The sequence below is a fragment of the Schistocerca piceifrons genome, chromosome 8 (genome assembly GCF_021461385.2).
Source record: "Schistocerca piceifrons isolate TAMUIC-IGC-003096 chromosome 8, iqSchPice1.1, whole genome shotgun sequence".
Lineage (NCBI taxonomy): Eukaryota > Metazoa > Arthropoda > Insecta > Orthoptera > Acrididae > Schistocerca > Schistocerca piceifrons.
The window spans coordinates 435,765,155-435,793,079 of NC_060145.1; positions in this window are offsets into that span (position 1 = coordinate 435,765,155).

Here is a 27,925-nt window from a genome sequence, read left to right on the forward strand (position 1 = left end):
TCAGAGCAATGTGAACCATTTTTTTTCTTTCGTTCGGGGTTCCAACCCAGGCATTGCTTAAATCTTGAATTAAAATCAGCAGCAATTACGGCTGGAGTCTTCCGCCATAAGAGGTCACCCTCGCTCTCCCAACGGCCTACTCAAAGAGTGTGGAGAAGTGCACAACGGTTCAGGGCGCACTCCTGCTCTTGTTGTGGGAAGTCGCACCTAAAAGGCGACAAAATCAGCAGTGGTCAAAGGAATGAGGATGCAGCAAATAATGTAAACCACTGCATTATAGGTGGGTAATGTACACCCACAGGACATGTGGCCTGTAATTGAAAAAGTATCATGATGATCTCTCAGTAGTCAAAGGTTTTCAGTTTAGCCCCCATTCGTATCTTCTGGATGAGACTGCAAAGGAAGAGGTGACCATGAGAAAAAGATGGAGAAACAAAAGGCAGAATAACATTCGTCGAGTCGGAACATGGAGGTTTTGACGCAGCTTGGATACCTCAGTTCGTGGGAGAAAGTTAACGTATGTATGCGAACATCGCTAGAACAATGGTAGAGAAAGTTAATTCAGTATGTGAACGGAGATGATAATCTAACATAATTTGGGGGCTGGAGCGCGGTTGCAGGAGGATCAACGGAACAGAGGTTTTCGGGAGGGTGTAGTCTTGGCGGTAGGAAGGGGAGAGAAGACACAATGAATGAGCTCTGCAATGAATTACAAGTGGTAATAGTGAATAATCCATTCAAGAATCACAAGAAAAAAGGTGAGCCGTGGTAAAATTTGCTGTTTTGAAGAGCGCGCCGCAGCGCGTAGTGTAAAGCAGTCATCCTCCGTTTCTGGCGGTGGCGCCGCTATGCCAATCGTAGCTTTGGTGTCTCCCTCTGGTGTGAAAGGGGAAAAGTTGCCCACGTGCATTTAAGGGGCGCTATGAGCTCGCCAGTGGGACTCTGTCAGTCTCGGAGTCTGGTCAGTTGGTCAGCCGGGCCAGTGTGGAGCAGTCAGTGTCTGTCGTCCGGAGTTCTAGTATGTGATAGGCCACCAGTCTGTTCGAGTTTGTTCAGGCAGTGGCCATTGGCCGTTGGTAGGTCGCGCACTGAGACACAAGATGACTTTTCCGTCTTGAGCCTCGGCGTACGTGAGGTCGCCACGTCAGTCCAGTGGGCCGCACCGTATAGCGGGGGGTAGTGGCTTCGCGGCCGACACGAGAGCAACAGGAGTCAACCCACGACGTCGGTCTGGCCGGTGCGAGCTGCGACGCCGTGAGACGGGAAGTCGGCGCGCCTTCCTGCGTCCGTTGAAGCGGCTGCCAGCGAACGCTTCGGGAGAGCGTTTTGCGGGTGCTGCGCCAGGTCTTCGCCAGACATCGCAGTTTATTACAAGTTAAGTGATTCGTGATATGTTGTTTTATTTACTTGTTAAGGTCTACTTGTTTTCTTCGTCAGTCTCTCGTCCCCAGCTTGCTCGTCTGTGTCTAGTCCGCATTTGTTAGGCAGTTAGTGTCTGTCTGTCTGTCGGTCTGCCGTAACTTATTAGCTGCCTCTGTCATGTTTGTCGGATTCGGTGTTAACGAGTTTATAGAATTAAGGTGTGAACGCCGAATTCCTGAAATATGTTTTTGTCTTGCCTATCATCTTGCGAGTGTGTAATGTAGAGCATGTTGTACATTTTATGTAAGTCTGAATTTTATGGGTTTTATTTAAACAGTCATCTTTATAAAGTTGCCACCCTTCCACCGTAAGAGTCCTTTTAAAAACAAATTGCGCTTTCGGTGGCAAATAATTTTTTTAGTGTGAATGTTTGTACCATTTACATCCCTCTTACGTGGTGATCTGGTGTGTTGCAGATTGCACCAGTGTAGTCTTTCAGAGGTTGTTGTGAGCGGTCGTGACTACGGCCGTGCTGAAAGGGAGCGGCAAGCTTCTCAGCCCGAAGTCTCATACTGTCAATATTGTTCTTTCTGCCTCTAAATAAAATTTTAACTTGATATTTCGAGGGTGCTTTTCTGCTTATAAATTTAAAATCTGTTTTGAAAAGGGTTTTATGAATAAAATTCCCATTTGTTAAAGGTCATTTCATTTTCATCAGTTACTCCCTGGCAACTACTTCCACGCTCACCTAGTGTGATTAAATGTGTTAATGTTCTTGATGGATCGCTAGTACGTAAAGTAAATTCTGTAAGAAAAAATTTTGAAAGTAAATTCACAGTTCAAAAGGTATACTTGGAAAAGAGCCGGAGACACGGTAAGATTCAAGCTGGATCACATGGACTGGATTGTAAGATGTACGCTGGAGCAGAGATAGAAAGTCAGATCACAATTTAGTAGTGATGAAGAGTAGGGTGAAGAGAATCGTCCAGAACAATCTGCCTGGAAGGAATGGGGATACTGAAATACTGAGGAATGACGAGACACGTATGAAGTTCACTAAGGATTTGAATACTCAGATATGGAATACCAGAGTAAGTAGTTCTATTGACGAGGAGTGAATATCTCTCAAAAGGGGAATCAAAGATGTACAAAACACGAGCACTGGTACAAGAAATGTTACTGCGGAGGAGCCTTGGGTAACAGAAGAAATACTTCAAGTGTTCGACGAAAGAAGGAAGTACGAAAATGCTCAGGGAAATTCAGGAAGATAGAAATACTAATCCCATAGGAATTAAATAAATAGGAAGTTTAGTGAAGCCGAAACAAAATGGTTTGCAGGAAAGACATGAGGAAATCGAAAAATAAATGAAGTCGGAAGAACTTACTCAGCATATAGCAAAGTCAAAGAAAACTTCGGTGAAATTAAAAGCAAGTGTGGTAACATTAAGAGTGCAATAGGAGTTTCACTGTTAAGCACAGAGGAGAGAGTGAATGGGCGGAAAGAGTACACTGTAGGTGTGAGGTGATAGAAGAAAAAATGAAAGAGACAGGAAATTCAGTATTATAGTCATAATTTAAAAGAGCTTTGGAAGCTTTGAGTTGAAATAAGACAGAAGAGATGAATATCATTCCATGGTATTTTGTAGTATCATTGGGAGAAGTGGTATCCAAACAACTAATCAAGTTGATGTGTGGAACCTATGAGACTGGCTAGGTACCGTCAGCCCTTCATCAAAATATCATCCACACAATTCTGAAGGTAGCGAGAACAGATAAATGCGAGAATTATCGCGCAATCAGGTTACCAACTCACGCATCCAAGCTGCTGACAAAAGTAATATACAGAGGAATGGAAAAGAAAACTGAGGGTCTGTACAATGAGGATAATTTTTGCTTTGGGAAAGATAAAGGCACCAGAGAGGCAGTTCTGATGTTGTTGCTGATAATGGAAGCAAGTCTGAAGAAATACCATGACGCGCTCAGGGTCTGTCGACCTAGCACCAGCGTGCGAGAATGTAATGTGGTGCAATAAGTTCGAAATACTGAGAGAAATAGGAATAAGCCACAGGTAAAGACGGGTGATATACAATTTGTACAAGAACCAAGAGGGAACAATAAGATTGGGAGACCAAGAACGATGTGCTTAGCCTAAAAAGGCTGTAAGACACCCTGCTGTTCAATTAGTACTTCAAAGAAGTAATAGGGGAATTAAAAGGTTCAAGAGTGGGATTAAAATTCAAGGTGAATGGATGTCAATCCTAAGATTCGCTGATAGCATTGCTTTCCTCAGTAAATGTGAAGAAGAATTACAAGATCTGTTGAATAGAATGAACAATCTGTGGAGCAGAGAATGTTGATTGAGAACAAACCAGAAAAGGACAGAGGTAATGAGAAGTAACGGGAATGAGAAAAACGAGACACTTACCTGTAACATCGCTAATCAATGTTGATGATTTCGAAGTAAATGAAATTAAATAGCTCTGCTACCCCAGTACCAAAAGAATCCATGACAGACGCAATAAGGAGATCATAAAAACCGGACTAGCATAGGAAAAAGGTGATTCTACGCCAAGAGAAATTTACTGGTATAAATCATAGGCTTTCATTTGAAGAAGATATTTCTGAAAATGTACAGTCTTAGACATAAAAACTGACCGCCGGCCGGCCGCCACAGAGACTAGGTCCGAGTCGTTTACTTAAGGTGGCCAATAAAACCGCCCGCCCCTGACAACTCTGCACAATCTGGCAACACCGTTAGATGCGGAAGTGGCAGAAGGAAGTGTTGTCTACTTCTGAGATGTTGTCGGCTTGTGTGAGCCTGTGGTCTAGTGGTAATCGTCGATCGTCGTGCATTCTAAACTTATGGGAGCCTGTTCGCGTCTATATATATATATATTATTATTATTTATCGCGAATGGACCCAGAAGGATCACGCAAAGCTTTCTGACGTCGTTTCTTCCATACTTCTTTCATTCGTTCTCCATGTTTTCTTTTTCTTTCTTCTGTCCATTTTGTTCCTGGTCTCTTTAGTGCTTCCTTCTCCGACAATACAATCCACTTTTCCACCTTATTTCTAAAAGTTTTTCTATCTTTGACATCTTTAAGTTCAATATTTGCTTTTTGTAAATCTAATTTTACTTGGCTAATCCATGGTGCTGTTGATTTGACTTTTTCTATGTAAGTGAGAATTCTGTTGGTGAGTCGTGTGGGGGGAAGTCTAGTGACATGTCCATAAAATTTTAATCTTCGCCTTCTTATGTCTGCTGCCAGGTTTGATATAGTTTCTGTGGTTCTTCTTGATTGTATTCGGTATCCTTCTTCTGTTAATTTTGGACCTAAAATCTTTCTCATAATTTTGCGTTCTTCTTTTAGTATTTTTTCTAAATCACATTTTGTGTGGAGTGTGAGCGTTTCACTAGCATATAGTGCTGCTGGCTTAATTACTGCGCAGTAGTGACGCCACCCGACGCCTGAAATACGGCGCCGCCCAGGCGAACGCGGCGCGATGCTGTCAGTGTATGTATCAACTGTTATTTTCGAATTCGAAGTTCTAGTTATCATGTAATATTTGCATTCAAGAGGCTAAGTTCAGAAGTCTGGTGTAGGAGTACTGCATGCTCTAATTCGAAACAACAAAAATCAATGGAGTGACTATTATTGAACGTCATCAGGTCGCTCATCGAGCATTCCTATGCAGTAGTGTTACTGGTGACGAGTTATGATGCCTTTATCGATAACTTCCTAAGAAGAAATGAAAGGCTGAACCCCACCAAAAGACGTAAACTCGAGCAAAGGTTAGTGTGAACATAATATTTTACATCTGATAGTGTTTTGGGCTACGAATTCTGCCCCAAGGGGTGTGTTCTTCACAGCTGGAATTTGTTGCTAAAAACTAAGACACCTTTCGGTCGCAGCGTAAGAAAATCGACCGACAAAACTACATCACCTGTGCTACTGCATTATAACGCACTGTGTTGATTTGAGAAAAAAAAAACTATCCAGGAGATTGATTGGAAACTCGCCTCTCAGGCGCTTGTATTGATAGGGAAGTCCTCTCACAAGCACTTGTCCCTCTCGTCACATACTCGTAAAACTTTACCTTTCCCGCTCTTGGTCGATCAACCGTTAAAGCAATTCGTTTCTAGGTGAAAATACTCTTCAAACTAGACTGGTTTAATGGCATCGTTAGAACCAGTAGATCTCTACAGGCGTAGGATTTGTAAACTACTTTAGCATTGGCAGATTCTTTTAGATTTCGTGAAAGGAAATTCTGCTGCTGATTAATTTCTCTGTTTTAGATATCGTGAAAGGAAATTCTGCTGCTGATTGATTTCTCTTTGATGATTACTGTTGCGTACAGTAAACTAATGGAAAATGCAATTAAAATATTCATTGTACTAATACAAATTAAATTCAACTTTCTACGGAAACATCACGACGGCAGTCTATCTTAATAAAGCATTAATTATCTGTAAGACTACTGAGCCTATTTTAACACGAATTAGTAGGATATTACCGACTCTTGACTTCGAAAAGGTCTGTATTTACTTCATGTCCTGTATCATTCGCAAGTATTATGAAAATGTGGCAGTTCATAGATAATATTATGTATTCACAACAACAAAAAACATGTCGGCAGAAAACAAAAGTGGCATTATGAGTTTAGCAGTACCGTAAGGTTTTCTCTCTGACACTAAGGGTTACTAAAAGTACCAAGACGAATTATGCTCGAGCGTTGTCTTACGATTCCCTTATTGAGTTTGTATCTGCCTGCTTGTAGCTCTGCTACAAAAGAATCATAAATCTGGCTTTCAGCGAGTCTCGATAGGCGAACAGATGTAGCGTATACCTGACAGGTAAGAACGTTACCTAGGAGCTAGCGAACAGATGGGGCGTGTACGCCTTACTTATTGACTCATTAGCCGCTCCGGCAGATAAGTCGCAACATGAGAGCAGTTGTATTTCCCGTGTGGAACGACTTTCGTTGACTCAAACACATTAACTGATATCATTATGTCAGATTTCAAGAGAAAATCTCATTATTCAGTTGAAATGACATGATAATATCAAGTGAATTTAGCAGGATAGTTCTGCGCTATCAAGAAAGTAACTCGTCGGTCACAGTTGCCAAACATATTGTGCGCTGTTGTCAAGTTTCAGTTATAGTGCTAGGAAGGATATCAGTTGATGTATTCTGTGATTTCGTCTCAAAGTTGTGTGTGGCAAGGGCCGCAATATCCTCATTATATGTCAATGAGTCTTCGCATTTCTGTAACTAGGTTTGGGGGTTAGAGTGTAATACATCGATGCACTGAGTGCAAACTAAATGTCATAAATTAATAACTGCGACAATTATTTTTAGTTTTACTGTCTTAATCGGACCGAAACCTTGAAAGCGTATTCACCAGAGGCGATTCACAATTTTGGAGCTTCTCCAGTGGTTGAGTACAACTGAAACTTGACAACAGCGAACAATATATTTGGCAACTCTGTAACCGACGAGTTACTTTGCTGTACAATGCTGTTATTGAGATCACTGTCATTGGCACATCCGCCAGAAAACCGGCATGGCCTGGCTTCTTGTTGTCAACTTTTCTGCCTTTGCTCGAAACGTGAAGACTTAAGGTGAATTCGAATATTCCATACGGCGAAAACTTGATGTTTCTATTCTTCCAGCTCTAACATTCAAAAAACAGTTACAATAAGCGGCAGAAAAGCGCCTTTGAAACAACAATTACTAATGCAGTCATAATTAGTGGAATCTGACAAATTCCATCTGTCATCTGATAATTGTGAAAAACTACTTTTTTCAGAATGAGATTTTCACTCTGCAGCGGAGTGTGAGCTGATATGAAACTTCCTGGCAGATTAAAACTATGTTCCCGACCGAGACTCGAACTCGGGACCTTTGCCTTTCGCGGGCAAGTGCTCTACCATCTGAGCTACCGAAGCGCGACTCACGCCCGGTACTCACACCCCGAGGTACTGGCAGAAGTAAAGCTGTGAGTACCGGGCGTGAGTCGTGCTTAGGTAGTTCAGATGGTAGAGCACTTGCCCGCGAAAGGCAAAGGTCCCGAGTTCGAGTCTCGGTCGGGCACACAGTTTCAATCTGCCAGGAAGTTTCATACTTTTTTCATCTGCACAGCACCGCAATATGAGCTCAAGGGTTTCGTAGGATTCCTGTACTTAATTTCGTTGTGATCGTTTTCCGTGACAGTAGGGGATGAGCAAACCATCTGACTTGAAATATACTTTTCTAGGGGGATTTGAACCTTTGGCTACAGTTTCAGTAGCACGTCCAGTGAGGTATCAAGAATGTGAGCTATCACCCATTGCTGTAGTATAGGCTAGGGCAGAAAGAACAAGTGCCCGACAAAGTAAACGATGAGAGACTGTGGGTGTCACTTATTAAAGAGGAATTGTTCAGAAAATAACGACTATATGTAGTGAAATGAGTAGGTTGATGCTGCTCCAGTCCGGCACTATCACTGAGTTGCCAAACATTTTCCGAATAGCACTTAAGATTAAAATGTGTGTGTGTGTGTGTGTGTGTGTGTGTGTGTGTGTGTGTGTGTGTGTGTGTCTGTTCTTTTGGTCATTGCCGAAAGAACAAACACTAATAATCGAAATAGACAGCCTTGTTAATCAATTAAATATCGAAGGACAGATGTCCAGGCTGTCATGGGCTTAACGCGTCAGATGAAAATTTGTGCCTGACCAGGTTCGAACCCGGATTCGTAGTGTATTTTCTTTCGGACATGTCCGGAAGAACAACCATCACACATATATCCATATTCAGGGTGTTTCAGGAGGAATAGTAGATATTTTAGCAGGTGGTAGTACAGACGAATTCCATAAAAAATTTCCAAACAATTGTGTTCACTTTTTATTGAGTACAGAGATACAGCTGTTAGTACGTAACCCTAACAAACTCAAAGGAAAGGCAAATGAGGACGTTCAAAGTGGATTTTCAAAAATGTTCCCACCAACTTCAATGCACATTTTTCTTCTTTTGATAACACCACGTGTAATTCTTCTGAGGTCCTCTTAGGTTTTTTTACGAGGGCTGCACTATTCATAATCCTAACGATCAAATCGGCTCTTGGGTTTAATTTTTCTTTGTAGAATTCGCCTTTAACCATCCCTGCAGGCAAAAAGCCACAGAGATAAGGTCCGGCGGCCTTGGTGGCCAAGAAAAGTACCCATATCTATTGATCCATTTTCCGCGAAAAGTTAGACTTGGATGATGTCACCTGACGACTAGAATGTGCAGGAGCCCCGACATGCTGGAGGAATATAAGCATTCTTGTAGCCAATGGAACCCCTTCCAATAACGCTGGAAGCTCATTTTCAAGAAAGTGTAGACAAATGGGTCCTGTAAGGACCAACATACGAAACGAAAATGCATTGAACTCAGCAATATGTACTCAATAAAAGTTGGACACATGTTACATGGCATTTTTTCTACAATTTGTCTATATTACCACCTCCTACAATATTTACTATTCTTCCTGAAACATCATGTATAATTATTCAGGTCTCTACGGGTCATCGAAAGTTTTCATTGCTAGACGCACGTCATCGTTCGAACCCTCGCGAGAATACAGTGTGGCCGCGAGTGAGTGGAATAATGGTTAAGGGGAGAGGGAGGGGGGGTAGGGCAGGAGGTATCGCGCATGTGGAATGCGGCAAAGATGGGAATTAGCGTCTGACGAGGAGCGTGAGTACATAGGTGCTGCAGAGAGGTTGGCTGCTCTGTCCCGATAGTGCCCACCGTCGGAGGTTCGAGTCCTCCCTCCGGCATGGGTGTGTGTGTTGTCCATAGCGTAAGTTAGTTTAAGTTAGATTAAGTAGTGAGTAAGCTTAGGTACCGATGACCTAAGCAGCTTGGTCCCATAAGATCTTACCGCAAATTTACAAAATTTTAAATCCAGAATACTGCATCTCGGTTCTTACAATAGTGAAACAGGTGCGCACTGGTTAGATGTAACTGAAGAGAGACTCCATCTCGGATTGTGGTTAAGGGCGAATCCCAAGCGCATGGCTACGAACAATTGGGAACGGAAACTTAATGTCATCGGAGCCTTGTTGAAGGAGCATGACATGAGATCGTTAGAACGACTGCAGAAAGTTCAGTTTATAAATACATACATACTTAACAAAATATATCATGTCGCAGCAGTCTTACCGATACCGCAGGTCACCGCAGTTAAAATACTAGCTGCAGCTTGTTGGTATGTGTGGAAACAAAATATCTTCAAAGTATCCTTCCACAAGGCGACTTTGCAGAGGCAAAACGGAGGACTTGGAATTAAAGACGTTAAATCTAGATTTGACGCACTGTTTCTAACTCGTACTTTTAAACTAATACATACCACTAAGACAGGCATCACGAAACTTCTGTTCCTCTCGTTAGATCCTGGGGATAGGAACGCTCCTGTTAATGTAGCACATATAACTGCCAGCCTAGATTACGTCCGAAAGTACTATGTTGATTGCACCTGTATAAGACTTCCACTAGCACAAACCAACACTAGAACCGTCTATGATTATGTTACCAGACATCGTCTTCACAATCCAATTCAGGTAAATTAACCTACTAAAAACTGGATGAACGTCTGGAAAAATACCAACTAGAGTCAGTGCCGTATGGTACGACGTTGTAAACGAAACCATACCCACAGCGGGAAGTTGATGGAAAATCAAATTGAGACCATCTCCATACTGCGAGAAACGTCGGCTTCTAGAAACTGTAGCGTACATGTTCTTATGTGAAAACAGAATTTGGAAGTGGAATAGGAAGAATTTAGCACTATCATCAGAACCGTTGAAAGTCATACACCGATATCTGATGCTTTACAACCCAACTGGAAATGTTACCCGCCCGCAAAGAATAACAGTTTTCCGTGGCTTCTGGGACAGTTTGTGTTTCAGGTGTTAACAAACAAAACTTTGAACTTAGAAGAGTACATGTTTTATATTGCAGAAGAGCATTTTAAGCTGAAGAAGAATAGCAAGTATAAGGAATGGTTTCAAATATTTTTGTCTATTGCTTTATGTGGGCTACAAAGAAGTTTTATTAATTAGAAGCAGAATACTATTCTTTGACTTTTTTTGTTCCTGTAATCTTCTTTTACATTGGTTCTGAAGCCAGAACTGTTCAGATTTGGCAAAATTATCTTTGCCTCCGCAACCTGGGTGCTAAAAGTCTTCTCAAACTTAAAAAAAATAGCGCAGTGGTCAGCACGTCTGTCTAGTAAGCAGGAGGTCCAAGTTCGAAGCCCCGTCGGTCACAAATTTTCAGCTGCCATCGTTGCTGTATTTCAGCGCGCTGTGACAGTGTGGACGTCGGTCCTTCGATATTTACGATGCAATTGCTTTTTGAGGTGATTTGCGAACATTTGTCTTACCATCAATGTAACGGGACTTCAACGGCATGCAGCCCTTAGTCATTGCTTTGTGACGGTGCTAACCCATGTCATATACATGCGAATCAGATTGTAGTGCATATTTAGTGAAATAACGAATGGTCAGTATACAAGTATTTACGAAGAGTAGAAGCAGGATTGCAGCGAACTGATCACTTAACCAAGTGTAAGGTAGAGTACCTGTGTAATGAGTCATCCCAGCTGCATAGCTGAGGGTAATATTTGCTAAGCAATTCACTGCAGAATTAATGTAGTACCCGCACGATGATCTGTGTAGTCATACTGTATCATTAGCAGCTCGCGGATGGAGTACTATGCTCGTTAAATCAGATTACTCAAGCTGATGCCAAATAAAGAGAAGCGACGACGCCACCACACTATCTTCACTTAAGTAGGTAGTCAGCGCTAAATTATGTGCGCCACCATTAACGCTACTGTAAGCAGTTTGATGACAACAACACCACACCTACTGACAACCTGTACCATTATCGTCACACAGTTGTAACTTGCAGTGATTACAAGTTGCTGATGTTTATCAAGAATAGCGGAAAGCGCCTCATGAATGTGAAGTTCCAATTGCATTACGCCTCGGACGGAGAGAATCCTAAATAACAGTAATAGGTCACTCAGCGAAGAGAAGATTCCACGTATTGTTTCAAGTTCTTGCAGTCTGATATTAATGCAGTTCCCGATGGTTTCACACTAACTGGTTCTTTTGGCTACCAGAATACTCACATAGGAATTGCTAGAACGATAAACTACCTTAATAACACCTCGTTCTGGATTGAATATGACTCGGAAAGTGACATAGTTTGACGTTTCCCTTCATCTCCTGACGTCTTACTGAATGAAGTCTAAAGTGCACGCACAGCTGTGTTGCCTGCCGTATGGATTCTGTGAAGTGTTGTGGCAGCTGGCAGTCATTGCTGAATACAGACATGTGCAAATATCCTCACTGCCCCAGGGGAACTCGTCTTTGCTGCATTTTTCCCATACCGTAATTAGCACTATAACATAAGGCTTATTGATGCCCACAAGCCCTTAAAGAAGAATCTCCGAGCGGCAGTAATGCATGAGAGGAAACAGACTGTTGGACAAAAGAATGGACAGCTCCATGCTTTTTGCATTTCCGATAGCGCCTACGATAAGAATCTGGTGTCATGCTTCAGAAATGCTTCAGAACCCTAAACTGTTCATTTTTTTACTTCATACTAAAACAAAAGCTATGATATGAGAAGAGGAAATGACTTATATGCTTCTCAGAAACTTTAGTTTTTCGTGTTTGTTTTCTCACTTCATACTAAGACAAGGGCGTTGATATGAGAAGAGAAAATGAAATATAAGCTTCCAAGACATGCTTCTTTGTGTGTTACTACCGCGTGAATGAAAGCTCTGCAGATAATTTTTGCGTCTTAGATAAATTTTGGTATCATCTCACATTACTTTGTGAGAAAGTTCCCATTTTTTGGGATTCAAATACAGTGGACATTTCATCATTGGTAAATATTCTGATGACTAATGACATGATACCCGTTGCAATTCCTCCATGGCACCTGTGAGTAGAGTCTTATGTTTGTTACTATAAGAACATGCAGGCAGTGATGTCCGCTCACTGCAGTCAGAGCCAAGGTGATTTCTCTCTATTCATGGCGAAGCGTCTGCTGCAGTGTCCACGCTCAGCCACCATAAACAAATCGCGGCGGCATTGAGCACTGTTAATCGCTGCACTTGTCGTGAGCCGCGACAACAAGAGCACACTGTCTCTCCTGACGATATTATGTAGTTAATACATCTTACTTACTTAACGTAATATGCAGGACGTGGGTTGGGTAAAAATTTAGTTTGTAACTTCCCATTGCATTAAAATACATCAATCATATTTGATGCAATATTTATTGTTGGTTGTCTCCAACGAGTATACTTTTAGTAACCAACCCAACCACCATCATTACGTAAGATTTCTCTAAGGCGTAGGGGCATTGATTTCATTAAGTCGTCGATAGTTTAGCGTGATGGTTTACTTCTCTCCATACGTTTCCTATATTCGTCCAAAGGTCGCTTGCATTTGTAGGTCCACATGGCAATGACCTTCTTACCTCTGTCCACATATTCTCTATCTGGTTGATGTTCGGTGATCGTGGAACAAACGGTAACAGCTTTGTCCTCTCTAGGCCCTGAAACCAATCTTGCACTGCTCTGCTATGATGGAAGGGGCTATGCTCCTGTAAATAAACTGTTATCCCCTTACTTCATGTACTTAAATTTAAATAATGTTTTTTTTAATAAGCACATTCTATTAGTATTTTCCACAGTGTTTAAGAATTCAGTCCCTGTCATAGATAAGTGATCTAGATACAACAGTTCGATTAAGAGTGTGGTTTACCCAGTCTATCATATGATGAGAGCCGTAGTCGGATATCCACATTAAGACTGACTGGCTGAATCCGGTTAGAACGATCTGGTATCGAAATGAAATAACAGAAGTGGGACAATTTGAACGCCTGTATTGCAGCAATGCTGCGCACATAATTCCTTTGGAGTAACATTTAGCAACTGTCTAAGAAAGAGTGAGAAATATGTCTACTAGCAGCAATGTAACGTAATTATAACCCATATTTATGTGATAGAAATACTGAATCGAACAACACACATCTATTTTAGTGGTGAGAAGATACACCAAATCGGATTTGCTGATGACATAATGATAATAATAATAATCCCGTGTGGCGGATAGGGGAAAGCCTCCCACATATGTGTGGTACCAAGGAAATCAAATACTTGGGGTGAACCAAATACTAACACAATCCTGAACGGCTACTCAACCCTTTGAACCCAAAATCCAGACACGTCTGACTGAAAATCACCGATACTCTGGTCACCGTCTGTTAGCTCAATGAGCTCGGCTGAAAATATTTGCTTCCAAAGGCATGAACACGCTCTGGTCCTGTCTTGTGCTGGTATGACCCAGACCAAACCAATGAAACACAAGCAAACATGAACTGTGCAAACAAAGGCAACTTTACCCCAGGTGGTACACAGTTGGATTTTCGGATTCTGGGGAATCCAGGCTAGCACGGCAGAGAATATCGGATATCTCTGGCAAATTTCCCTACATGCAGAAAACATGCATTTGAAAATTAAACATCAATACATGGATCCAAGCACGAAAACTAAATAATCTCACATAAGAAATCGACCGACAAAAAATTCTCATCCTTGCTCTTCAAGAATCACGACTAACTGACAATGAAACCTTGCATTACGGAAACCATGCCGGCCGGTGGTGCCGTGCGGTTCTAGCCGCTTCAGTCTGGAACCGCGTGACCGCTACGGTCGCAGGTTCGAATCCTGCCTCGGTCATGGATGTGTGTGATGTCCTTAGGTTAGTTAGATTTAAGTAGTTCTAAGTTCTAGGGGACTGATGACCACAGATGTTAAGTCCCATAGTGCTCAGAGCCATTTGAACAATTTTTTGAACGGAACACAACAAAAGGTAGCGAAATGCGCACCAATCTTCGGCATGGCATTTCTCGATCACAGATCATCAACTCTGTTAAAGAAATCACACCCATCAACAATCGACTTATGTCTAGGCCCATTCAGAGCCCCCAATAAAAAATATACACTCATCAATGCACATGCCTCTACCAACATCGAAAATAAGAAAAACACCAAAAATGTCGAAAAAATCTGGAACACACTCGAAAAAACTTTGAGCAAAATTCACCAATATGACTGAAAATACTAATGGGAGACTTCAACTCTCTATTTGGGGCAGAAAGGACTTATAGAAAAATCATTGGTACAAATCCAACACACCGAAACACTTACAGCAACAGCACACGCCTGACTGACATTTGCCAACAATTCGACCTCAAAATGATGTCTATCCACTTTAGGAAAAAACCGGTTTTCAGTTAACATGCTTGGCTACCAGGTGCAAGCTGTTTTCGTTCACCTTTCGAGACTCGCTGAAAGCCAGATTTTTAATTCTTTTGTAGCAGAGCTACAAGCAGGCAGATACAAACTCAATAAGAGTATCGTAAGACAACGCTTGAGCATAATTCGTCTTCCTACTTTTCGTACCTCTTAGTGTCAGAGCGAAAACCTTACGCCACTACAAAATTCATAATGCCACTTTTGTTTTCTGCCAACATATTTTTTGTTGTTGTGAATACCAAATTTTATATATGAACTTCCACATTTTCATAATACTTGCGAATGATACAGGACATGAAGTAAATATAGACCTTTTCGAAGTCCTACACCAGACTTCTGAACTTCGCCTCTTGAATGCAAATATCACATGATGGTAATCCATCACATATATCAGTAGTCGAGACTTCCTTAATATGGAAAATCATTCATGCCAGAACGATCTTTGTTGAAACAAGAATATCTATTTCTGGCGTATTTTTCCCAAAAGCACTCGCTCAACACACAGTTCAAATGTTTCTAGCTGGCTCCTCTGCATTTACCCCTCTTTACATCAAAAGTAAATATTGTGTTGCAGATTTACTTCTTTTTCTACTTGCGACTCAATTTTACAATGCTTAATCATAGATCACGATTTTCAGGTATGCAAAATCCAGTGCATAACTGTAAGATGGTAACTAGAACTTCGAATTCGAAAATGACAGTTGATACATACACTGACAGCATCGCGCCGCGTTCGCCTGGGCGGCGCCGTATTTCAGGCGTCGGGTGGCGTCTGGCCGACGGCCGATAGCCGCTGCAGCGCGAGGAAACGCTCAAGCGTAAGCTGTTCTGATCGCGATGCAGCCACGAGCTGTCCTGCGGAATTGTTTCTGGAAGTACTTGTTATTGCTGGTAGGTACAACGTGAGGCGAATTATCTTCGATGTTCAATCAGCCTCATAACTTTAGACGAGGGCCGAAACGTGGTAAAAAAAAAAAAAAAAAAGGTTAGACGCGAACAGGCGACCATAAGTTTAGAATGCACGACGATTACCACTAGACCACGGGCTCACACAAGCCGACAACATCTCGGAAGTAGACAACACTTCCTTCTGACACTTCCGCATCTTAAAGTGTTGCCAGATTATGCAGATGGCCGGACTTAGAGTTGTCAGGGGCGGTCAGTTTTATTGGCCACCTTAAGAGAACGACTCGGACTCAGTCTCTGTGGCGGCCGGCCGGCGGTCAGTTTTTATGTCTAAGACTGTACGTGAGCCGTGAGTGGCTCATGTTCGTGCTATCTATTATGTAACATCTTGTTTGTAAATTTCAATTACTGGTGTCACTAAATTACTGTCTTGCCTGCGCGTGAGTGGTAGCAGCAGCGCGTATTGATATTTGCCCTGCTGTATTATCTTTGCTGGGTGGCTATTACTTCCCTGTCTTGGTGTGTCGTGTGGGGATATCGGACCTGGAGCGGTCGGAGTTGGAACGCGGCAAAAGTGCAGTCGTGACGTAGCAGCAGTCGGGGACGGAGCGCTAGGAAGGCGCGGACAGCCAGTACTCGCCGACCGCTCGCGACGCGGGATGAACTGCCCGACGGACGGAGATGGCAGCGGGATCGACCGTTGGTCGGTGTTTCAGTTGGTCGCCTCTTTGGTTGACGTGTGTTTGGTCTTTTGACCGTATCTAGGCATCGTCACTGGGTCATCTTGCTGGACGTGGCTCGGTCCCTTCTTGTGCAGAGACGTCGTGGTCGATGGACAGGAGTTACCTCTGCGTGATTGGGTCCGAGCCAGTGTGCTCGGATCGCCGTGTCTCCCAGTTCCCGACGGACAGCGGACGCACATGGTTTGAGTGCCAACGACCTTGGTTGGTTGTTGGTCGGTGGTCTGGTCAGACGACGTGTGTTTTTTCACTTACCGTCCTTCGGGTTTGTATGTTTGTCTGCCGAAGATTTGTTCTAGTTGTTCATCAGTGATTCGTTTTACGAGTGTTCGAGTTTCTTGTGTTTCGTGCAACACTGCGTATCTTGTGTCAGTTCGACTGAGCAACGCCTTAAATGCTGTAGTGCTGTCTACGTACTGCAGAATCAAGTTGGTCGGCTGCGAGAGAGTACCGAGTGAGTGTTTTCTTATCGTGTTGATGCCGTCCGCCACGGCATGTAGTTTCATGTATATCAGTATATATCAGTAGTTATTGTGCCCTGGCTTAATAACACACCAATGTTTGAAGACGAGTGTAGCTGGTCTCGTCGCCTCGCTGGCATTTTGGTTGTAGTGCTTTTGGTATGGCGACCGAAATCAGATAGCTGGTTAGTTCGTCGGCTATCTGTCACTTAGGTTGCCTTCCGGTTTAGAGATTGTTGGTCAGGCTGCCTGTCTCTCCTAGACGGGCTTTAGTGTCACAATTCCAGGCCGATCCTTCGAAACGTCTGAGACCCGTTCCGTTTCTGTTTCATAGTAACTTCCCTGTATGAGTTTTATTTATTTGCTTGATGTGTAGCTTTCAGCCGAGCTTTTATATATCCTGAATTAATGTTCTTGTCTTGCCCTTTAGACATAAGATTGTTATTCCTTATATGGGATCTTTTACGGCCTTAAGAGTTAAATTATTGTGTTGATGTGTGGCCTTAAGCCGAGTATTAATATATCTTAAATTAATGTCCTACTCTTGCCCTCAAGGCATGTGATTGATCTTCTCTATTTTATAAGAAACGTTTTAACATAAGGCCTTCTGCCTTTTGATTGAAGCTCGTCTTATTGCGTAATGTGCGGCCTCCAGCCAAGTTCCATTAAAATTAACTAAGGCCTTCAGCCTATTTAGATTGAAGAGTTAGAAAGTATTCTTGGGTGAAACCTCCAGAAGAACCTTGTATTTCCATTTCTTGCTTAGGCCTTTTGTCTTGGGTTTGAGTGTGGCCTACAGCCGAGCTAAAGTTAATCAAGGGAGGTCAATTAAAGTTTTAAGTGTTTTGCATTATTGTTTGATATGGTGCGTGGAAAAATAAAGTTTGTATGTTGAGTGCAACTGACAGCAACCTATTTTGGCCCCTTTCGACGGCCTAACCCGCTCTGTCCAGCCTACCAGGCATTTCAGAATGTTTGTAGAACACCAATGTATCGTAATGTATCATGGACAAAGGGAAACCTGAACAGATGAAAATCGAAGTATTTGAAACATGATGCCACAGAAGAACGTTGGAAATTAGGTAGACTGTTAACGTAAGGAATTTGTCCTCAGAATCACAGAAGAAAGGAAGTATAAGAACCATTGACAAGAACAAAGAACGGTGTGATAAGACATGTGTTAAAATATCTTGCATGGTATTAGAGAAAGGCATAAGGGGTAAAAATATTAAGGGGTGGTACAGATTTGGATGCATCCAGCAAATGATTGAGAATGTAGGGTGGATAAAGTACTCATATAACGAGGTTTGCGTAGGAAAGGAATTCGTCTAGGGCCGCATCAAACCAGTCAGAGAAACTTATGACAGAAAATCGGAATCCTTCTGCTAGATTTGTGGTCTGTGAAACCTGATGATCAATGTTTCTCTGACTTCAGGGCAAAATATTTATTTGCTTATGGAAATGCAAATGTCTGTGGCACGTTTTACATTAATTTTCAAGTCAAATTTCTATTCTTCGCGGTGTGAATGTTGTGATATCGTCCTTAGTATCCTTCCTGTTAACTCACACAGCCACGATTATATCTTATTAATCAGGGTAATAAGTGAGAGCTTGATTCACGCCTGTCAGTATTTCCCCTGCACCGCCCGTAGCCAAAATTAAATTTCTTTAAATTACTCTTAATCCTTGAGCGATCATTGCCCATTATCGTACAGGAAGTCTTGAAAACTATGTAGGGTGTTGCATAGTTACTTCTGTCCCGAGTAACAAATGAAACAGAGTTATCTTATTAACCATGAATAGCGAATACGGACGTGAAAAGGTTCACAACAAACTTTTCCAGGTTTGAAACAGTACTTGTAGAGTGCAATTCGGTGTGTTATGGCCATGGGTGACAAACAGATTCGTTGCTTGAACGTGATGCGGATAAATGTCACTGCAGACAGGGTAAATATGGAATGTTGGTCCCATGAAGTCAAGCACAGGCTTGAGAATCGAAATAAGAGAAATTAGGTAGCCGCGGAAAGAAACGGCTTACAGTAATAAAGTAAAGCCTTCGCTCGGTAGTCGGATTAGTGAACACGATATGTTTATCTGGTATCTGACGGCAGGGTAAATTGAAATGGTATACACTATCAAACCAACGAAAAGAATGCATAAACACAGTCTTCTTCCATATGCAGCAGCGTTTGCTTTCCTCTGAAGGTATGGGCACGAGAATCATCATGCTGTTTAGTACTACATTTTACTATGAAATATTTCTCACATGTTATCCTTGAAGATACGTATCTTGAAAATCAGGTGAATGAAGTATTCTTTTCCCTTAGGAAAATATCCCACACAGCACCACATAAACCGTTATTAATGAAAGTAGTATCATACGAAATTTGTGACTGGACTGACTATTTATTAATTGAAAGGACACCGAACGTCATCTTGGATTGACAGTAATCGGTAGATGTGCACGTGACCTCAGGCGCGCACCACGAGAGTGTATTACGGCCCTCGCCATTTATTTAGTATATTAAAGAACTGGCATACAACAGTAATGGTAGCCTCAGTTCGTCTTGGATGATGCAGTTATCTGTAATGACATGCTGTTTGAAAAAAACTGTCCGAAAAATCAGTCACATGTTGACAAGATTTAAAAGTGGTGCAAAGATAGATAAGTTGTTTTAAATAACGAAAATGTAGAGTTGGGGACATTATAAAAGGCAGAACACCATGGCTACAATATCAGCTGTAAAAACCGCCGGTTTAAAAAAACTGGAAAATAAATTAGAGCACGTAGAACGATGACGATTTTGATCCGATGACGGCATATGCCATGTGGCGTATGGTATATGTACTGATAAAGGTTTCAGTATCGTCCGCCACAGAAAACGTAGTTGCATAGCTACCAGAACACCATATGTGGCTGCCCTTAAATAGGGAATACCGCAGTCAGAAAGCTCAGTGTGGTGCAAACGTGTGAAGCAAGCAGGCAACCGTGCTTCCTACATCCAACTGAGCGAGTTTAAATGGGGTCAAATCCTGGCCTTCCGAGGGCGGGATGGTCCTCCCGGAGAATTGCCACACAAGATGAATGTGCTGAGTCAGTTATGCAATGATACCCGTATCAGTGGTCACATGGACATTTTTAGGCTCGTAAACGAGGTTCTGGACGTCCACGCAGCACAGATGCCTGCCAAGACCGACGTATTGTAAGGGCAGCAGTGGCAGATCGTACAGCTACCACAGCACAGATAAGAGGGCTTTTAAGCCCTGACAAGTCAACACGAACTGCTGTAAACCTGTTATTAGCAGTGGGACTACAGGAATGCACAACTCTAGCCTGTCTTCGACTCACGCCATATCATCAACGTGCACGGCTTGACGCCTTCAGTGGACCAGCTGGAAGATATAATAGCGCGCTGTGGTCTTCATCGTGCTCTGCGTGTAGCAACTTCCCTGGCCTGCTCGATCTCCGGACGTGTCCTCTGTCGGGCACGTGTCTAGTGTGATGGGACGAGAGCGACTCATGAGACTCGTTAACTCACAACCCTTACGGACTTACGTGAACAGACCGAAAAGGGTCCCAGGACGGTATTCGTCATCTGTGCAAACGACAAGATGCGAGAATCGCCACCTGCATTGGCGCCTGTGGAGCCCACCCGACGTATTAATAAGGATGTTTCAGCATGGGCGATACCAGGTACCTCAGTACCGCCTATGCTATTGATCTGTAAATGTAATCATTTCATATACTCCATATGCATTGTTGCAACATTAAATCCTTAGTGATTGGGAACCACTAAAAGGGTGTACTAATTTTTTTTCCGGCAGTGTTGTTGTGGGGATATTAAATAGAACAATCACATAGGCAAACTGCCGATAAAGCAGGCGGCAACTTTCAATTAGTTGGTGAGATACTGCAGTCAGCTTACAAAGGAGACTGCTCGATAACATTCCAGCGACCCAGCCTTCAACATTTTATACGTGTGTGTGAGCCCCCATAAACAGCAGGACTAGCAGGGGATATTGAACGCCTGCAAGGCAGCAGGAATGGTCACAGAATTCTCTGACTCATGGAAGAGCATCGTGGAAATGTTGAAGAACCTCATTCGACCAGACAGGCTGCCGATTAAAACTGCACCTAACTCCTGAAAGCTTCCTTATTAAATTTCAAGAGCGTGTGTTAACTGAAGAACTAGGGACACAGGAATATGCAACAGACCCGTACGCATCGCTCCCACAGGGACACACTGACAAGGATTACACTTGTAAGCAGTGCCAGCTGCTGGGTAAGAGCACAAGAGTACGTGAATACCATAACGTTCAACACCTGGCGGATTTATTGGTTATTTTTCTTTGAATGCTGTTTAAAGTAACAAGCATGCTGCAACCTGCAAGATGTGGCACTTAAATCTACAGCGCTCCTGCTCCTCTAGACCCCGTGAGCCTCAGCACCAGGGTCGGAGCACACTCCCAGTTGTGCACGTCTTAAGGAGCTTTTGCACATGTGCAACTCTTGTGACGTAATTGCCTTACAGGCCAAATACATGGCGATTTGATAAACAACGTGCATGGTTCACGATGTGCACAGCTAGCCCTTGCCGCGCAACTACAAGGTTACTTACATCGGTGCTACCTGGTGGTAGGAAGCTGTGACAGATTCTTATTCCCATTCGCTCGGCAAAAATCCTGCTAGATGGTAGCACACTCCTCAGGTATTCTAATTCACTCTCTATATACTGTAGTAGAATTAGATCGGACGTCAGTATTTGTTAAAGTTGCACTGGCAGTAAACCTCTTTTGTGAGTTATGGTCTACATCTACATCTACATTGATACTCCGCAAGCCACCCAACGGTGTGTGGCGGAGGGCACTTTACGTGCCACTGTCATTACCTCCCTTTCCTGTTCCAGTCGCGTATGGTTCGCGGGAAGAACGACTGTCTGAAAGCCTCCGTGCGCGCTCTAATCTCTCTAATTTTACATTCGTGATCTCCTCGGGAAGTATAAGTAGGGGGAAGCAATATATTCGATACCTCATCCAGAAACGCACCCTCTCGAAACCTGGCGAGCAAGCTACACCGCGATGCAGAGCGCCTCTCTTGCAGAGTCTGCCACTTGAGTTTATTAAACATCTCCGTAACGCTATCACGGTTACCAAATAACCCAGTGACGAAACGCGCCGCTCTTCTTTGGATCTTCTCTATCTCCTCCGTCAACCCGACCTGGTACGGATCCCACACTGATGAGCAATACTCAAGTATAGGTCGAACGAGTGTTTTGTAAGCCACCTCCTTTGTTGATGGACTACATTTTCTAAGCACTCTCCCAATGAATCTCAACCTGGTACCCGCCTTACCAACAATTAGTTTTATATGATCATTCCACTTCAAATCGTTCCGTACGCATACTCCCAGATATTTTACAGAAGTAACTGCTACCAGTGTTTGTTCCGCTATCACATAATCATACAATAAAGGATCCTTCTTTCTATGTATTCGCAATACATTACATTTGTCTATGTTAAGGGTCAGTTGCCACTCCCTGCACCAAGTGCCTATCCGCTGCAGATCTTCCTGTATTTCGCTACAATTTTCTAATGCAGCAACTTCTCTGTATACTACAGCATCATCCGCGAAAAGCCGCATGGAACTTCCGACACTATCTACTAAGTCATTTATATATATTGTGAAAAGCAATGGTCCCATAACACTCCCCTGTGGCACGCCAGAGGTTACTTTAACGTCTGTAGACGTCTCTCCATTGATAACAACATGCTGTGTTCTGTTTGCTAAAAACTCTTCAATCCAGCCACACAGCTGGTCTGATATTCCGTAGGCTCTTACTTTGTTTATCAGGCGACAGTGCGGAACTGTATCGAACGCCTTCCGGAAGTCAAGAAAAATAGCATCTACCTGGGAGCCTGTATCTAATATTTTCTGGGTCTCATGAACAAATAAGGCGAGTTGGGTCTCACACGATCGCTGTTTCCGGAATCCATGTTGATTCCTACATAGTAGATTCTGGGTTTCCAGAAATGACATGATACGCGAGCAAAAAACATGTTCTAAAATTCTACAAGAGATCGACGTAAGAGATATAGGTCTATAGTTTTGCGCATCTGCTCGACGACCCTTCTTGAAGACTGGGACTATCTGTGCTCTTTTCCAATCATTTGGAACCCTCCGTTCCTCTAGAGACTTGCGGTACACGGCTGTTAGAAGGGGGGCTAGTTCTTTCGCGTACTCTGTGTAGAATCGAATTGGTATCCCGTCAGGTCCAGTGGACTTTCCTCTATTGAGTGATTCCAGTTGCTTTTCTATTCCTTGGACACTTATTTCGATGTCAGCCATTTTTTCGTTTGTGCGAGGATTTAGAGAAGGAACTGCAGTGCGGTCTTCCTCTGTGAAACAGCTTTGGAAAAAGGTGTTTAGTATTTCAGCTTTACGCGAGTCATCCTCTGTTTCAATGCCATCATCATCCCGTAGTGTCTGGATATGCTGTTTCGAGCCACTTACTGATTTAACGTAAGACCAGAACTTCCTAGGATTTTCTGTCAAGTCGGTACATAGAATTTTACTTTCGAATTCAATGAACGCTTCACGCATAGCCCTCCTTACACTAACTTTGACATCGTTTAGCTTCTGTTTGTCTGAGAGGTTTTGGCTGCGTTTAAACTTGGAGTGGAGCTCTCTTTGCTTTCGCAGTAGTTTCCTAACTTTGTTGTTGTACCACGGTGGGTTTTTCCCGTCCCTCACAGTTTTACTCGGCACGTACCTGTCTAAAACGCATTTTACGATTGCCTTGAACTTTTTCCATAAACACTCAACATTGTCAGTGTCGGAACAGAAATTTTCGTTTTGATCTGTTAGGTAGTCTGAAATCTGCCTTCTATTACTCTTGCTAAACAGATAAACCTTCCTCCCTTTTTTTATATTCCTATTAACTTCCATATTCAGGGATGCTGCAACGGCCTTATGATTTATATGAGTTTTATCATACAGTATCCCACTTGAGGCGCTGAGAAGCATAAGGGCCTAAAGCACGTCACTGTCGGTTATGGGATTGTAGCATTTATTCATGTTTCTGAAATCTGTTGGTCTTATTGTGAGTCAGGTTTATCTATAGTGTAAGCCGACATTCCATATAAAAAATTCACGAAACTCTGTGTCAGTGGTTTCTCTGATATTTACTTAAATGTGGGATCGACGGCGGTGTGCTTTAGGCCTTTATGAATCTCAGCTCCCGATTTGGATTCTAGTGAAGTGACCATGTTGGTACACATTACTACTTCAGTTTAATCATTTCCACAAAAGGTACTTTGAGTTTGCAGTTGGTTACTGTGCAGGAATCGGCTCTTGTGTGCAGTGTAAATGTGAACTATGTTGAATCTACTTTAAATTCTAACAGAAACGTAAAGCTGTGAGAACAGGTCGCGAGTTGGGGTTGGGTAGCTCTATCGGCAAAGATCTTGCCCGCGGAAAGCAAAGGTCCCGAGTTGGAGTATGGGGCCGGCACACAGTTTTAAACTACCTGGAAGTTTCATATCGGTACACGCTCCACTACAGAGTGAAAATCTCATTCTGGGAACAGAAAAGTAAATTACCAGGAAGAGTTAGCCGAAAAGGAACTAGGGCCTCCGAGAACAGATACTTTGATTGAGAGAGTGCCGAAATCAAATACGCATGACTACATGCGAACATTTAACAAGAAAGTGTACAGTTGTTGTGTGGGTGCAGTGTAAGAATATCTGATTCTCAGCCCGGAAGTAAATTCCTGAATTAATACATCTCTTAGGGATCTTTTACAATTGTCCTAAAAATTTGAATAGCACGAAAACTTTCACTTGCACAAAAATGTGAAACGGAGAGTTGCGAAAGCTTACACATTATTTAGTTATTGCCCTAAACTGTACTTAATTATGTACAAAACAACAAAAATCCACAAAACCAATTCTTTCTTTTGTCAGATAATTTACGCATTTATTATTATTGGCACTGGCTGTAGTTGTAAAAATACTATTAATTTCACACTCCCAAATTTATCCGAATCTAAAAATTTGTGAACACGCAGGATGTTTATTCACGAACCACCCCTTCTTGTAATGACTCTAAGCACTATAGGACTGCCTCAGGCAGGATTCGAACCTGCGACAGTAGCAGCAGCATGGTTCCAGACTGAAGAGCCTAGAACCGCTTGACCACCAAGGCCGGCCCTGCTTGTAAGTTCTACACTATGTGTTTTGCTATGAAATTTAGCCCAAATTTACCTTACACTCAATGAAAAGTCTACGTATTACCTAAAGTATTTGCCCACAATCTGTTATCCAACTTAAACTCGTATGGTATTGAACCGCGATTTACTTTCGAAGAATATTCTTAAGAATATATTTTATTTACTAGTGATTCATCAAGAACATTAACACATTTAATCACAGTATGTAAGCATGGAAGTAGTTGCCAGGGAGTAACTGATGAAATCATAACCAAATTCCTTTTAACAAATGGGAATTTTATTCACTTTAATAGTGCCTAAAAGCATTTTCTTTAAAGAAACGGATTTAAAATTATAATCAGAAAGCACCCTCTAAATATCAAAGTTACAAGTTATTCAGAGGCAGAAAGAAACAAGTTTTGACTGTATGAGCTTTCGGGCAGAGAACCTTGGGCTTCCTTTTGACACGGCCGTAGTTACGACCGCTCACAACAGCCTCTAAAAGACTACACTGGTGCAAATCTGCAACACACCAGATAGCTTTAAACTAAGAATTTTAACAATTTACACAAGCACACAAACTATGCACCCCTCGTAGAAGGGATGGAAGTGGTACAAAACACTAACAAATGAAATATTAACCTTGCCACCCAAGGTGAAACTTGATTTTAACTTCTACGAAAAGTCTTACGGTGAAAAGGTGGCAACTTTATATACTAAAATGATAATTTAAATAAAATCCCATGAAATGTAATCATATATAAATTTCTACAAGGTTGGCCGAATAATAGTTAAGATGCTCTACAGTACACAGATTCCGCCTCTCATGATCATAGGGTATAATATCAAAGTTTCCAAAGATCATAACATATTTCAAGTATTAGGACGTTACATTCCAAGCAATAAATTCGTTAACACACCAAACCCGACAGACATGACACAGGCAGCTACTAACGTACGGTAGTTTGATAGGAGATTACCGAACAACCCGAACTGGTGGTTGCTCTAACCCGCCCCTACTCCACATGGGAAAAACGGACCACCCAAATTATAAACAACCACCTTCCCACGGGTGGACAAACGGAGAAGAATAGTGAGACGAAACCAAAGCAAAATGGCTGGTGACTTCACCAAGAAATCATGTAGAATTTAACAAGAGTAAATCAAACAAAATACCACCAATCACTTAACTTCTAACAGACTGCAATTTCTAGAGAAGACCTGGCGCAGCACCCCGAAATCGCTCTTCCGAACCGTCCGCTGCCAGCCGCTTCAACGGACGCAGGAAGGCGCGCCGATCTCCCGTCTCACGGCGTCGCAGCTCGCATCGGCCAGACAGATGTCGTGGGTTGACTCCTGGTGCTCTCGTGTCGACCACGAAGTCACTACCCCTCGTTCACGTGGCGACCTCACATGCGCCGACGCTCAAGACGGACAAGTCATCTTGTGTCTCAGTGTGCGTCCGACCAACCAATCGATCCAACCGCCAATGACCACTGCCTGAACAAACTCGAGCAGACTGGCGGCCTAACGCGCAGACTCAGATGCAAGAACTAAGCCCCGACTGGCGGAGTGTAAAGACTCTCATTTTTTCGGCTTTAAAGGATGATCCGACGACAGACATACTAGCACTCCGAATGACAGACAGACACTAACTGCCTAACAAACGCGGACGAGAGAGACTAGCAAGCTGGGGACGAGAGACTGACCCAGACTGACCGACTGGCGGGCTCATAGTGCCCCTTAAAATCACGTGAACAGGCAACCTTTTCCTTTTCTCGCCAAAGGGCGAAACCAAAGCTGCAATTGCCACAGTGGCTCCACCGCCAGAAACGGAGTGCGACTGCTTCACACTACGCGCTCTTCAAAACAGTAATTTTTACCACGGCTCAGCTATCCTTTGACTAAACAGAACCTAATGTGAATCGAACTAGAATAACTGTGCGAAATACAACTTGTCTGTATACAAAGATTTAAAAAAAGTTTTGCATCACCTCGGTTCCCAGAACTCCAGAAGACAGACGTTGACTGGGGGTATTGTATCACAGACAATATTGTATCACAGACAGTCCCTTTGACTGTTCGGAGATGTCACTAAACCCCCAAAAATGTAAACAAACATGAATGAGCAACGCCTATTAGGTGGAGGGGGTCCGACAGCCGACCAGTTGCAGTCATTCCACCAATAAGGAGGTGCATGGGTGGTGTTGTCTGTAGAACAACCATGCCTGGACGGAAAACACCGCGGTTACTTTGTGCCAGGAAGGTCTCTCAACAAGTGAAGAGTCAAGGTGTTTCGGAGTGAACCAAGGCGAAGTTGTTCGGACATGGAGGAGATTCAGAGAGACAGGAACTGTCGATGACATGCCTCAGTCAGGCCACCCAAGGGCTACTACTGCACTGGGTGACCGCTACCTACGGATTTTGGCTCGGAGGAAACCTGACAGCAACGCCTCCATGTTTAATAATGCTTTTCGTGCAGCCACAGGACGTCGTGTTACGACTCAAACTGTGCACAATAGGCTGCATGACGAGCAACTGAACTTACGATGTCCATGGGGGGGTCCATCATTGCAACACACGAAACCATGATGCGCGGTACAGATTGGCAAACAACATGCCGAATGGACCTCTCAGGATTGGCACCACGTTATCTTCACCGAAGAGTGACGCATATGCCTTCAACCTGACAATCGTCAAAGACTTGTTTGGAGGCAACCCGGTCAGGCTGAACACCTTAGACAAAGTGTCCAGCGAGTGCAGCAAGGTGGAGGTTCCCTGCTGTTTTGGGGTGGCATTATGTGAGGCCGACGTACGCCGCTGGTGGTCATGGAAGGCGCCGTAACGGCTGTACTATACGTGAATGCCATCCCCCGACCGAT